This window comes from Lontra canadensis, unplaced genomic scaffold, assembly GCF_010015895.1.
Source record: "Lontra canadensis isolate GAN:19392208 unplaced genomic scaffold, GSC_riverotter_1.0 scaffold7, whole genome shotgun sequence".
NCBI lineage: Eukaryota > Metazoa > Chordata > Mammalia > Carnivora > Mustelidae > Lontra > Lontra canadensis.
In genome coordinates this window covers 15,795,832-15,808,403 of record NW_022631001.1, presented here as the reverse complement: position 1 = coordinate 15,808,403, position 12,572 = coordinate 15,795,832, and the positions used below count along the sequence as shown (strand labels likewise).

Genomic DNA, 12,572 nt, shown 5'->3' with positions numbered 1-12,572 from the left:
CACAACCATGTTGGTAGTCAATAGAAATTTTAGCACTTCTCGATTCAAGTAGTTGTAGGTTTTATTCAGATGCTAATGTGAAGGGAATAGTGTGCCATGTCCAGAGCCAACCCTTTCTCTGTTTATATTCAAAAGATGAATATTATGTTGGCTACTTCAACCCTGAGGGCCCCTTGCTTGGGGCCCCAGGGGTTATATGAGTAAATAACTCAATGTTCTCCAGAAATATTTATCTATTTCTTAGTACTATAGAAAGGATGATATCAAGGGGCACCTGCATGGCTCAGTCAGTTAAGCATCTGCCTTTGGCTCAGGTCATGATCCCATGGTCCTGGGATCAAGCCCCACATCAGGTTCCCTGCTCGGCAGAGAGTCTGCTTCTCCCTCTCCCACTCCCCCTGCTTGTGTTTCCTCTTTCCCTGTGTCTCCCTCTGTCAAATTAATAAATTTTTTAAAAAGGATGATATCAAAATCAGAGAATTTCCAGAAATGGGGAGAGCCCATTTGTATGTATGTCTGCCTTTAAACTGACTCATCCACATTACATATTCTTATATCCTTGTCTCCCATCATGTTGACCTTTTTATTTCTCTAATTTAGGCATTTCTGCATCTTTGCACATGCTAGTCTCCCTATCTGGAACCTAATTTTTCAACCTTTCCTCCCCTAGAAAACTTCTCCCAGTCAAAGATTCAGTCTGAATGGACTATGGAATATGCTTACTTGTGAGCTCCTGAAGGCAGGAACTCATCTTACTGGAACTTGTGTCTCTAGCATAGGACCTGACAAATAGTAGGTACATGATAACTACAGAGGTGAGTGAATAAGTAAGTGTGTGGGTAGAAAATATATTCACATTACGTTATTCCAGGCAAATGGTCATCTATGCTTGATGTGACACTGGCTTTATTCTGATGAACTCACTGTCTTCAGAGAAATCCACCGCACTTGGGGTCAGCTTTCATGATAAAAAAAAAAAAAGTTCTTTGCGTTGAATCTAAATCATCTTCTTGGTAGTTTCTACCTCTTGGTTCTACCTCCTCCTCCCAAGGGCTCATAGAACATTTCTTCTTTTTATTTCTTCTTTTATATGATTCTCTTTCTAACATTTGAAGACAGTTTCTTCATCTCTAGGTTAAATGGCCTCACTTCCTTCCTCATTTCTCCATATCACTCATAGCAAAGGAATACTTGTCTCTGTTTACATACTTTTAGTGACAGGAAACTCTTTCCTTCCCTAGTCTGTCCTTTCCATTTTGGGATGGCTCTAATAAGTGTTATTTCTAGAATCTTGATATTATTTAATACCTGATGAGAGACTCAGCTGAATGCATGTGAGGTGAAGTATGGCATCAGGGATCCTTACTAAAGGCTATCATCCTCAAATATGTACCCATCTATAGCTAAACACCGAACTGACATAAATTTGTTTTTTAAAAACTATCCATTTTAGTTATTTCCTTTTCCAAGTTAAGAGAGGAAGTGAACTTGAGTGACATATACCTATTATCAAGCAATTCACCATTCGGTGGAAGCACTGACAGCTAACCGCACAGTTAAGCAGCAGGTGGAAAACATTTAGACAGGAAAAGGTCAGAAAGTTCTGGGACAGGAAGGAAGTCCCCCTACTGAAGAGATGAGGAGGTATGAGAAGGTTTTCTAGAGGAAGTGAGATCAGAAACAAGATATGAATGAGTTATCCAGGTCAGGATGGGTGGGAATGCCCGTGGAGGGCTGTGGCCCAGGAGTTGCAAGAGTATTCCAAACAGAGAGGGGAGGGACATGTGAAGGTCTCGAGGTAGGACAGGACTTGATACACCTGAAGAAAAGAAAGTAGGTGTTGGCAAGTGGCAGGGAGTGGGGGAAAGGAGAGTAGGAAGAAAGTGAGAGATGACAAGGGAGAAATGAAGGTGATGACTTGTTGATGATGGTAGTGGTGGAGGTGATGGCTGACATGCACAGAGCACTTACTCTGTGGCAGGCAAGGTTCTAAGCATTGTCTATTATCAATTCCCTTAACTCTCATAATAGTTCAACGAAGAACGCATAATAACACCCATTTTACAGAGGAGGAGGTTGAGGCACAGTCATTAAATAGATTGCCCAAGAGTCCAGTAGTAATAAATGGCAAAACCAGGACTTAAACTCAGGCAGTCAGAGTCTCTCTTTGCTTTGCTTGTGCTTCATGATTGTTCTTATCTTTGAAATGGTTAATAAAGCTCGATAGTGAGTCAAATTCCTAATCACTCCTAATGGTGACATATTAATGCTTTTCAAAAATCTGGCAGGGCAGGACATGACAAGCCATATTAACAAATTTGGGAGTTTATTTTGATGCAGTGGGAAACCATTTCTCAGTTGAGAATAGAGAAATATTATGTTACCATCACTCCTGTACCTTAGGAGTGCTTCCAGCTAGAGAAAATGCAGGAGGCAGGTGCAGTTGCCAGCCCTGGTAAGAGACTCTGGTGATGAATGGATCCCTCTGGAAATGCTTCTCAGAGCACAGCACCACTCTTTGTGGCTGCTTTGGTTTTCCATCCCAACTCGGGTCATTTGCCTGCTATAAAAACTGTCATGGGAAGAACACTGGTTTAGAGTTGGAGCACCAGGATTCAAATCTTGGTCCAGCCATATCTTAACTCCAAGACCTTGGGTAAGTTACCTAACCCCTTTGAGCTTCAGTTTCTCCATTTGTAACAAAGATAATGCTTATTTTGCCAGCTTCTTGTCAGGATGATCAAAGACAACACAAATAAAGCATCTGACCCTTCACACACTGAGCAGGTCACCATTGGTTGCTATTCCTATTAGAGCGTACCTATAACCTATGAATCAGGATTTTAAAGTGGATTGTATTGGCAATAATAAAATCAAAGAACAGACTTAGTGTAAGATTGTCTTGGAATTTGAGTAGTTAAAAAATACAGATTTAACTGGATTATTATGAAAAAATGCAAAGGGGTGACCTGGTGGGAAAGGGGGAGATAATTGGCAGCAGATTTCAATTAAAACTAGTCTGTACAGAACACAGGGGACCATTTCAAGCACATTATTTCATAGTTGGGGGCCTAGTTGGTATGTGGCAGGGAGCAGCAGGGAAGAAACTGGGGCAGAATCCAAACTATTTCTACTTTATTCAGAGAGACTGGGGATAATAAGATGAGCAGATGTATTACCAGTGAATTAAATGAATGTAGAAGGGTCCAACTTTTCTCAAGAGGGAAGAAATCTATTTTCATTTTCCTAAAGTGATGTGATGTAGTAAGGTGGAAATCTGTTAACTCTGCCACTAACTTACTCGGGCCAGCCACTGAGCTGCTGTGGGAGGTGGAATGTTCTAGGCCCCATTATCTCTAGGGTCCTCTGTAATTCAAAATTTGATGATTTCCCTGGCTTAAAAATAACATCTCAAAAGTGTTTTAGAGTCAGTAGTAAACTGTTTTCCCACCTCATATTTCTTACCGAATAAGGTGGGACATAAACATAATAAAAGCTTCTTGTGTATTAACTGATCCTTATCACATACTGGTGAGTGAAGCAAGGAAATTATAAATAACCCATTTAATCCTGACCTGTGAGCAGGCTGGAATGGCTCACACAGAGCATGGAGAGAGAGAAAAAAAAATGCCAAGAGAAGTGGACCTTGAACGCCTGGTTAAAAAGTTTTGTCAGTAAGTGGTGGTGGTTGCAGGGGGTGTTACAGTGGCATATAACACAATTTGACTAGTGTTTGGGCTGGGATAACTAAGGCAAGAGTGAAAAGTCGGGGGTGAAGAAGTAAGCAATGAAAAATAGAATAACCAGAGGGGAGACTGTTGTAATATTACAAATGGTTGATGATAGGGAAAGCCTGAATTAGAAAACTGAGAATGGAACCATGGGAAATGGGGCATAGACTTGAGAGAGAAAACAGAGGTAGGTACTAGATAGCTATTCTCAAATACTTCTGGGGACTAAATAGGGCTTAAATAATATTTATAATAACGTTGAATGTTTGGAAATGGGAACTGAGAAAGGTAATCAGGGAAGTGATGCATTAGAATGCGAACACATAAAGTGGGTTTGGACAAGAGGATAATAATGTATTTTGTTTTGGATATGTTGAGTTTGTTGTATCTCCTGGAGCTTAGGGAAAGCTTAGAGAAAGCTTAGAGAAAGAGTCAATGTTAATAATCACTTTAGTCTTGGAATTCCTAAGGTCAGTACCCTGATCTGACTAGCCCCAGATGTAGAAGAGTCTTGCTGTACAAAGGTTAGATTAGTTCACAACAGTGGCTGCTACATAGTAAGGACATATAATTATTAGCTATTATTAAGCCCTACCCTGACATATACAAAGATGATGACCTGGACTAGTATAAAATTATCTCAATAAAGACTCAGCAGGGCATGGAGAAGTACTAGGGTTAGAGGTACTGAAAGGGGCAGCATGGCACTCTGGAAAGTATGGTCCTAGGAGTGAGGAGTCCTGAGTTTCAGACTCATCCTGCTGTTAGTTCATGTCACTTTGGGAAGTCTGTTTCCCTCTCTGGGGCTCAGTTTCTTCCCCTAAAAAGAAAGCCTTATGCTAAATCACTGAGGCCCCCCTCCAGTGCTTCATAAACAAATATATTCTGTGCCCAATATGTTTTTTGTTGACAACGTGAGAAAAACAAACAGTTCATTTAGTGATAACTTTCCAAACACCCTCCAGCGTATCTCAGAATGAATGAACTATAAATTGTGTTTGAAGTGGAAATTTCTAATTAAGTTCCTTTCTCCTCCTGGAGGCTGTTGTGCTTGGTGCAGAGTGATAACATTTCTGACAGGAACTGCATGAGAGCTCAAGACCAGAATCTACCTAGAGCAGAAGCAAAATGAAAAACTGATGTTGGATATTTACATGGCTTGGCAGTTAAAATTAACATCCCTTTTAAATTTGGTTTGGTGATGCAAAAATAAACATGTATTAAAAAAAAAAGAAAAATATTTTGGTTTACCAGGACATTTACAGATGACTGATCATTTTGAAGTCTTTAATTGAAAATAATCCAAATATATATATAATTTTATTATATACATATAATGTTTATATATTTTATTATATACATATATTTATATACATATAAATATATTTATATTATATATATGATCTTATATATAGTATATAATTTTCCAAACCCAATTTAGTATAGGCCAAGACACAGCAAATAACTTAGGATTCATGTGTTTTTTTTTTTTTTAATATTTATTTATTTGACAGACAGAGATCACAAGTAGTCAGAGAGGCAGGCAGAGAGAGAGAGGAGGAAGCAGGCTCCCTGCCGAGCAGAGAGCCCGATGCGGGGCTCGATCCCAGGACCCTAGGATCGCCACCTGAGCCGAAAGCAGAGGCTTTAACCCACTGAGCCACCTAGGCGCCCCGTAGGATTCATGTGTTTTGAGTAACAAGAATATATTGCAAGAATATATAAGCAGAAATAGTTGAAGTCTTATAACATATTATACAAATACAAGATGATACTAGTACCTCTCGCTCTGATTCTTTTCTTAACTCTAGACTTGCAAATCTGTGTGCTTACTTGACATCTCCAGCTGGATGTCTAAGATTTTTCAAACTTATCATGCTCAAAATCAAACTCTTAATTTTCTCTGGGCAATTTTACCACTTTCAGCAAATGAGTAATACAACCATCCACCACTCAAACCACTCAGCCAAGAACCTACCTGCCAACCTTCATTCTCTTTCCTTCCCACTTCCCGGTGCAATCCATCAGCCTGTTTACTCTAGCTCAAGCCACATTGCAAGTCGACTTTTTTCCAACTCCCCCCATCCCCCTTGGCAAAGCCACTGCTTCTCCCAGGGATTCTGCACTAGTCCCCTGACTGGGCTTGCTGCTCTAATGCTGGCCCCCCAACACCCCTATCCTTTTCAACCCAACAGCCATTGGGATCTTTTCAAAATGTGTGTATATCAGATCATACCTCCCTCCTGCTAGTGGTTTTTTTTTTTAAACATTGATTTTTTTTGTTGTTGTTGTTGTACCTTGCCTTGACCTTGACCCATCCTGATTCCATCTCATTCCACTCTGCCTCCCTATTTCACAGGCATGAAGGCCTTAGATCTGCTTCACCTAAACCCAATTTCCTTCCAGTCCGGGTCACTTGTTCCAGCTGTCTTTCTGATAGCGGTGCTCTTCCTTAGCAATTCTCATATTTCATCCCTTCTTTTTAAAAGTCTTAGCTTATAGGCTAATAATCCAGAAAGCTCTTTGTTGATTACCCCTTTTAAAGTAGCCCGGTAGCCTATCTTTAACATCCTTTTTCAATTTCTTCTGGAACTCAGGTCTACCTGATATTGCATTATTATCCCAGCCACCCCAAGAAAAGCTTCCTGTAAATAGAAACTTTGTTTCATTTGCCTCCATACTTCTAAGGTCTGCAATGCTATGCAGATTCTTCACTGTACTCCTTGCATTAAGAAGTGATTATAATCATTAGATCACATTGTTTTATTTAAATCATTAAAATCTGACCACTATTTATTGCATACTTATTATGAGGTACTGATCAGAGTCCTTTTCAGAAGGCATTTGTCCTCTAGGGGGAGAATGGTTGATTAAACTGGACTCATGAATCAGAATCCCTGAGGTCCCAACCCCAGAATCTTTATTTTTGAAAAGCTCTCTAATGACAGATGCCCTGTCAGATGTGGGCCCCTCTTGTGGAGATGTAGCTCTTTGCTCTCCTATGCACTCTTGCTGGTCCTTAATTCATACATACTTGATTTTAAAATAGTCTCAAGTTGTACTTAGATGCTTTGCAAACTCTCTGGCCCTTTGGGATTCTATCACCAATGAGGACTTAGGTGATAGGCGAATGGCTCTGGAACCTCCTATAAGATATACTTTGGGAGGGAACACGTGAACATGACAACAGTGACCCATACAAGCCACACCAGACCCATTCTCTTCATTCCAGGCTTCTGTCTACCACACTGCACTTCGGGCATGGGTGTCTACTGATACGAGTGTCTCTCATAGCCACATAAAGCTGTAGGTATCATGGCAGAAGTATCCTTGAAGCTCCCATTCCTTGTCTCAATGCCCTTGAAAACATGGAATCACTCACTTGCATATCACCCAAGCCCCAAAACTGCTCAGGCAAAAGGTAAAACTCAGGGATCGGCTTTGCATCTCACCCTCTAAGCCCTCTATTCTGTGAAGGCATGTGTGTGCTTTCAGGCCAATGGATTCCCTTAGGTTAGTGTCAGACTTACAGCTGAGGTGTTTCCTTGATGGATGGTGGTAATAAAAGCAACCTTCCGAGTTTGCTCAGCATGTTCTCCCTTGTGAAACCAGTGGACTGACTGCAAATGCTCAGTTTTTCTTTTTTTTTTAACTTAGTTTTCTGTGGTTTCTGGGTTTCCGATATTAAACTATGGCTAAATCTAATCTACCATTAAAAACAGGAGAGCACACGCTCCTAGGATCAATCCAGGGAATTGATTAAATAAATTATTATGGAATATGATGTAGCCATTAAAAACAATGGCATACATGCCTAATATTCTCATATCAACACATAGCTGTGAAATAATGCTAAATTAAAGAACAAGTTAAAAACTATATATATATAGATAACCCTGCTTATTAAAAGAAAAAGAAAGAAGGGAGGAAGGTTGGGTAAAGGATATATTATCTCACAGAAATTGCCTGAAAGTCTACACAACCAAATGCTAAGAGAGGCTGTGGAGGGCTCTGGTCTTGAGGCCATGGTGGTTGGAGGTAATGCTGAAGAGGAGAGAAGCGATTACATTTCATTTTATAGCCTTTAGTGGCTCCTGAATAATTTTTAAGTAAACATGTATTGTCATATAAGAGCTTTAAAAGTTATATAAGAAAAGTTTTAACAATTGAATTTGAGGTTTGTGTTACTTTGACAGTAAAAAAAACAAACCAAAACAAAAGGGGCTGCTAAGGCACATGAAAAACACAGTGATGTTATAGAAAAAGTGAAAGATTTGTAATCAAACATTCATATGTTACATCAAGTCATTGAACAGATTGTCCCTGAGCATCTTCTTTGTGGTCGTCATCATACTAAATGTTGGGAACATACTGGTGAAGACAGCAACGGCTCTGTCCTCAGTGGCTTGGAACTGAACAGCAGTTCTCGACGGGGTATAGAAATGTGGAGGGGGGATATTCTTTGTTCTTAAAATAGCAGAGTCTGGGGTTCGGTTTAGCATTAATTGTGAAAGGCTCAGGTATGGTAAGGGTTCTGCAAAGTGTGGTACAGGCATACACAGTGAAAATCGGTCCTTCCAGAAATGCAGTAGCATCTGCAGTAGGAAATACTGGATCAGAGAAATATGTTAATTCCCAATGAACCTTAATGAGATTATAGTGTAGGTGAAAGAGGTTCTCAGTTCCTTTCTCCCACCCCGACCTGTATGCATGACCTTAATGATAAGCATTAAAATCACTTTTAAAGGAAGAAAAAAAAACTTGCCATACCTGTCAAATAGCCCGTTTCTTAAGCACTTAAAGGCCTTCAAGAGGAATAAGGCGCTAATACAATTATCTTGGTCAAAAACCACTAATGCAAAACTCAAACTCTGGCCACTGCGTGTAGGACCACTTAATGCTGGTTTCACTACCATTCCTCAGGATGATGATATTCTTTTGTGTTTGGGTTTAGGTGTGTCTTGGCATCTGCCTGTTGTCCACAATTACATTGTAGCATTTCTCGTACTTAGCCCTTACCTAAAAATTAGGTTATCATCTCACTGCCTAAAAACTCTCAGGAGATAGGTTTTCTGAGTTCAGGCAAACAGTGTCAAGGACTCCTGAATCCTCTTTCCAATTGTTTCAGCGTCAGATGAAGGGGAGGAGATCTGAACAGACATGAAAGCTGAAAATCAAATTGTACTTAAGACTGTTGCTGAGAAATGATATTCATCTACTGTCCCTTCAAAATATCTTTTACTTTTCTTTTTTTTCCCTAATTTACTACTATCCCTAAGTCTCAATCTAGACTATTGTAATAGAACCCCTCCCAACAATTTATTTTTGAAGAATTTTAACTACAGAAAAAAATTAAAGAACTATACTAAAAATTCAGACATTTTCATCAAGATCCAACAGTTGTTAATATTTTGGCACATTTATTCTCTCTCCTTCTCTCTCCCTTTCTCTGCCCTCTCTCAGAAGAGACACACACATAAATACACACACTTGTTCTTTTGGAACCCTCTGAAATATGTGACAGATATCATATCCTTTCCAAACCTAACATATCAACAAGGCATCTCTTAGTATAAACATATTTTCTACGTACACACAGTATCATTATTAAATCAAAAAAGGTAACAGTAATTCTATACCATCCAATATACTATACCTATTCAAATTTTCTCAGCTGCCCTCAAAATGTCTTCTATAGATTTTTTTTTTCCTTCAAACCAGGATTGAATCAAGGTTTACTCATATTGTGTTTAGTTGTTATATCTCTACTCACTATTAACCTAAAAAATTACCTTCTTTTTTCTTTTATGACACTGAGTTTCTTTTCTTTCTTTTTCTCTAAGCACTCAAGCTAGATACTTACAGACTGCTCTAAATTCTGGGTTTGTCTAATTGTTTCTCCCTTATCAGAATCAGGTCAAACATTTTTAGCAAAATCTAGTGAGTAATATTGTGTGCTTCTTACTGGATCACATTAGGAAGACTATAAATGTGAAGTTGTCTCACTATTGGTGATACTAAGTTTGGTCACTTTGGTAAGGACCACCAGATCTCTCTATTCCAAAGGCACCTTCATAATGACACCTTTGTAAATAACAAATCTGTGGGGTAATTTTTGGAGATCATGTGACTATCCTTTTTTTCCCAATAAGCTTTCATCTCAATATTTTTTTAGTATTTCTTGACTAAGCTTGCCTAAAACAATTATGTTACTTAGGATTGGAAATTGGTGATTTTCTACTTCTCTATTTTTTTTTTTTTAAGATCTTATTTATTTATTTGACAGAGAGCACAAGACAGGAGATAGAGGGAGAGGAAGAAGCAGCCAATCTGCTGTGCAGGGAGCCTGATGCAGGGCTCAATCTGGATCCTGGGATCACGACCCAAGCTGAAGGCAGCCGCTTATCCAACGGAGCCACTCAGGCACCCCTACTTCCCTATTTAAAAAAAAAAAAAAACAACTTATTTATTTATTTTGAGGAGAGAGAGAGCACGAGCATGGGGAAGTAGAGGGGGAAGGAGGCTCCTCACTGGGCAGGGAGCCTGATGGGGCTAGATCGTAGGACCCTGAGATTGTGACCTGAGCCAAAGGCAGGTGCTCAAATGACTGAACCACCCAGGACCTCGTACTTCTCTATTTCTGCTAGAATCATTAGCTGGTATTCTTCTGTGCAAAAGAACTTCTTTTTATTCTCTCTCTCTCTCTTTATAACTATGGGCTCATGTTTTTGTTTTTACTTATCAAGACACAATCTATTATGGTGCAGTAGACTTTTTAAAAAAATATTTATTCACCTTATTTTAGAGAGCAGGGAGGGGCAGAAGGAGAAGGAGAGAGAGTCCCAAGCAGACTCCAGTCTGAGCACAGAGCCCACTGTGGGGCTTGATCTCATGATCCCACCTGACCTGAGACTAACAAGAGTCTGATGCCCAACTGACAGGGCCACCCAGGCACCCCTGTGCAGTAGACCTCTAATTGACCTACAGACCTTCCTCTAAACTCTGTCTCTCTCTCTCTCTCCCCCTTCTCCTTCTGTTTTCTCTACATCTACCATGCTCTACACCTACCATGTTGACAGCCATCTTGTATATCATGGACAGTCTACTTGTCTACATGTTCAGCTTTTCACATTTCACACACGAAGCAGATGCTTATATGTTCCTCAACGCTTGTAGGTTATGTGAAAATTCTATATCTTCCTTTTTAAGGCCTTGCATAATCTGGCCTTTATTATACCTCTCTCTAGTCTCATAAGACCATAGACAACTCTGATGAGAGCTGATCTTGTCAATCCTTCCATTTCACAGGTAAGGAAACTGAGGTGCAGGAAAGGAAATCACTTGAAGGGCCACTCTCTGGCAGAGACCAGATGAGAATGCTAGTGTTTGTTCCTCTATATTATTATATACCTCCTCTCCCAAGCAAACCCTCTGCTGCAACCAGAAGCTTCCTGCACAGCCCTATCTCAACGCCATTCCTTATGGACTTTTTCCTCCCTGTCCTGCTTCTTGTTCCCTAGGATTACCTGAAGTCTGGATCTTCCTTCATGTCCACAACAAGTTCTACTTTCTCAGGCCTCCTATTAATGGTCTGTACCACTCACTTGGCCACTAGCTTCACAACCTGGCAGCATTACATGGATTTTTGTCCCCTTATAGTGCTTTACTATTTTTTTAAGGTATAGAATTCAAGTGTATTTTATTTTATTTTTTTAAGATTTTATTTATTTATTTGACTGGGAGAGACACAGCAAGAGAGGGAACACAAGCAGAGAGAGAGCGAGAAGCAGGCTCCCTGCCGAGCAGAGAGCCTGATGCAGGGCTCGATCCCAGGGCCCTGAGATCATGACCTGAGCCAAAGGCAGATGCTTAACGACTGAGCCACGCAGGCACCCCTCAAGTTCATTTTAAATAATTAAAATAATGTAGAAGAATGGCAAGGAAATTAAATATATTTTTTCTACTCTAACTTTCAGGTAACCACTGATAATAAATTGAATATATAACTTCTATACATTTTCCCCCACACACATATAAATAATATCCCTAGCTATAGTCCTGATGTCTAGAATAGTACCTGATACATGTCAGTGACTGAACATACATAGATGGAAAAATACATATATTTACTTCCTATGTAGTCACCATTTTTAAAAATAGATCACACAACACAGTGCTATGTAATTTGCTTTCCTTTTCCACCTGAATTATTTTTTTATGGATCAGTGTCATCAACTAGACTGTAAGCCCTATGATGGCAGTCCCAGCCAATGTTTTACTTCTCTTATATTCCCAGGATGTGGCACAAACTTCCTTCCTCATAGATTATTATTTAGAGTGGTTACAATTACATGCACCTCATGAATCTCTTCTTCTACTCTGAAGAGGTCTTAAGGGTTCACAAAGACTCCTGTTCCTCTAAAGAAGCATTATTAACCAGCTCACCAAGAATTTAGTGGCCAGCTCCATTGGCTAATAAGGAAAAGGAAAGTGAAGACAGGAGAGCTACTGGAGAGGATATGCAGGATGATGACAAAGAGGCAGTCAGCTTTCTTTAAGGATGGGAGGATTTCTGTGCTGGAGCTGCCATCTTGAATATGGCCTCTTCTGGTCACACACATAGATCACACAACATAGAGCCTTATCTCTAAAGGTCAATGATCTTATGAAAAGTTTCTTTCTGGTCACTGGAAGAACCAGAAGAAGCAAGAGATAGAGTTCAAAACTCTTCTGAAAGGACAAACTCCATAAAATCAAAAGAGCGAGGAAGAACGGCATCCTCCGGAATTCTCTCTCTGTCATCACCTCCTTTGTTCTCTCCAGTAATGTATCAGGACTTCA

At 39.8% G+C, this 12,572-nt stretch overlaps 1 protein-coding gene across 24 annotated transcripts in view; it reads right to left on the bottom strand.

Moving 5' to 3' along the window:
* Nucleotides 1-12,572, bottom strand: part of DLG2 (discs large MAGUK scaffold protein 2) — a 1,980,468-nt gene that overhangs the window by 313,453 nt on the left and 1,654,443 nt on the right. The window lies entirely within an intron of this gene.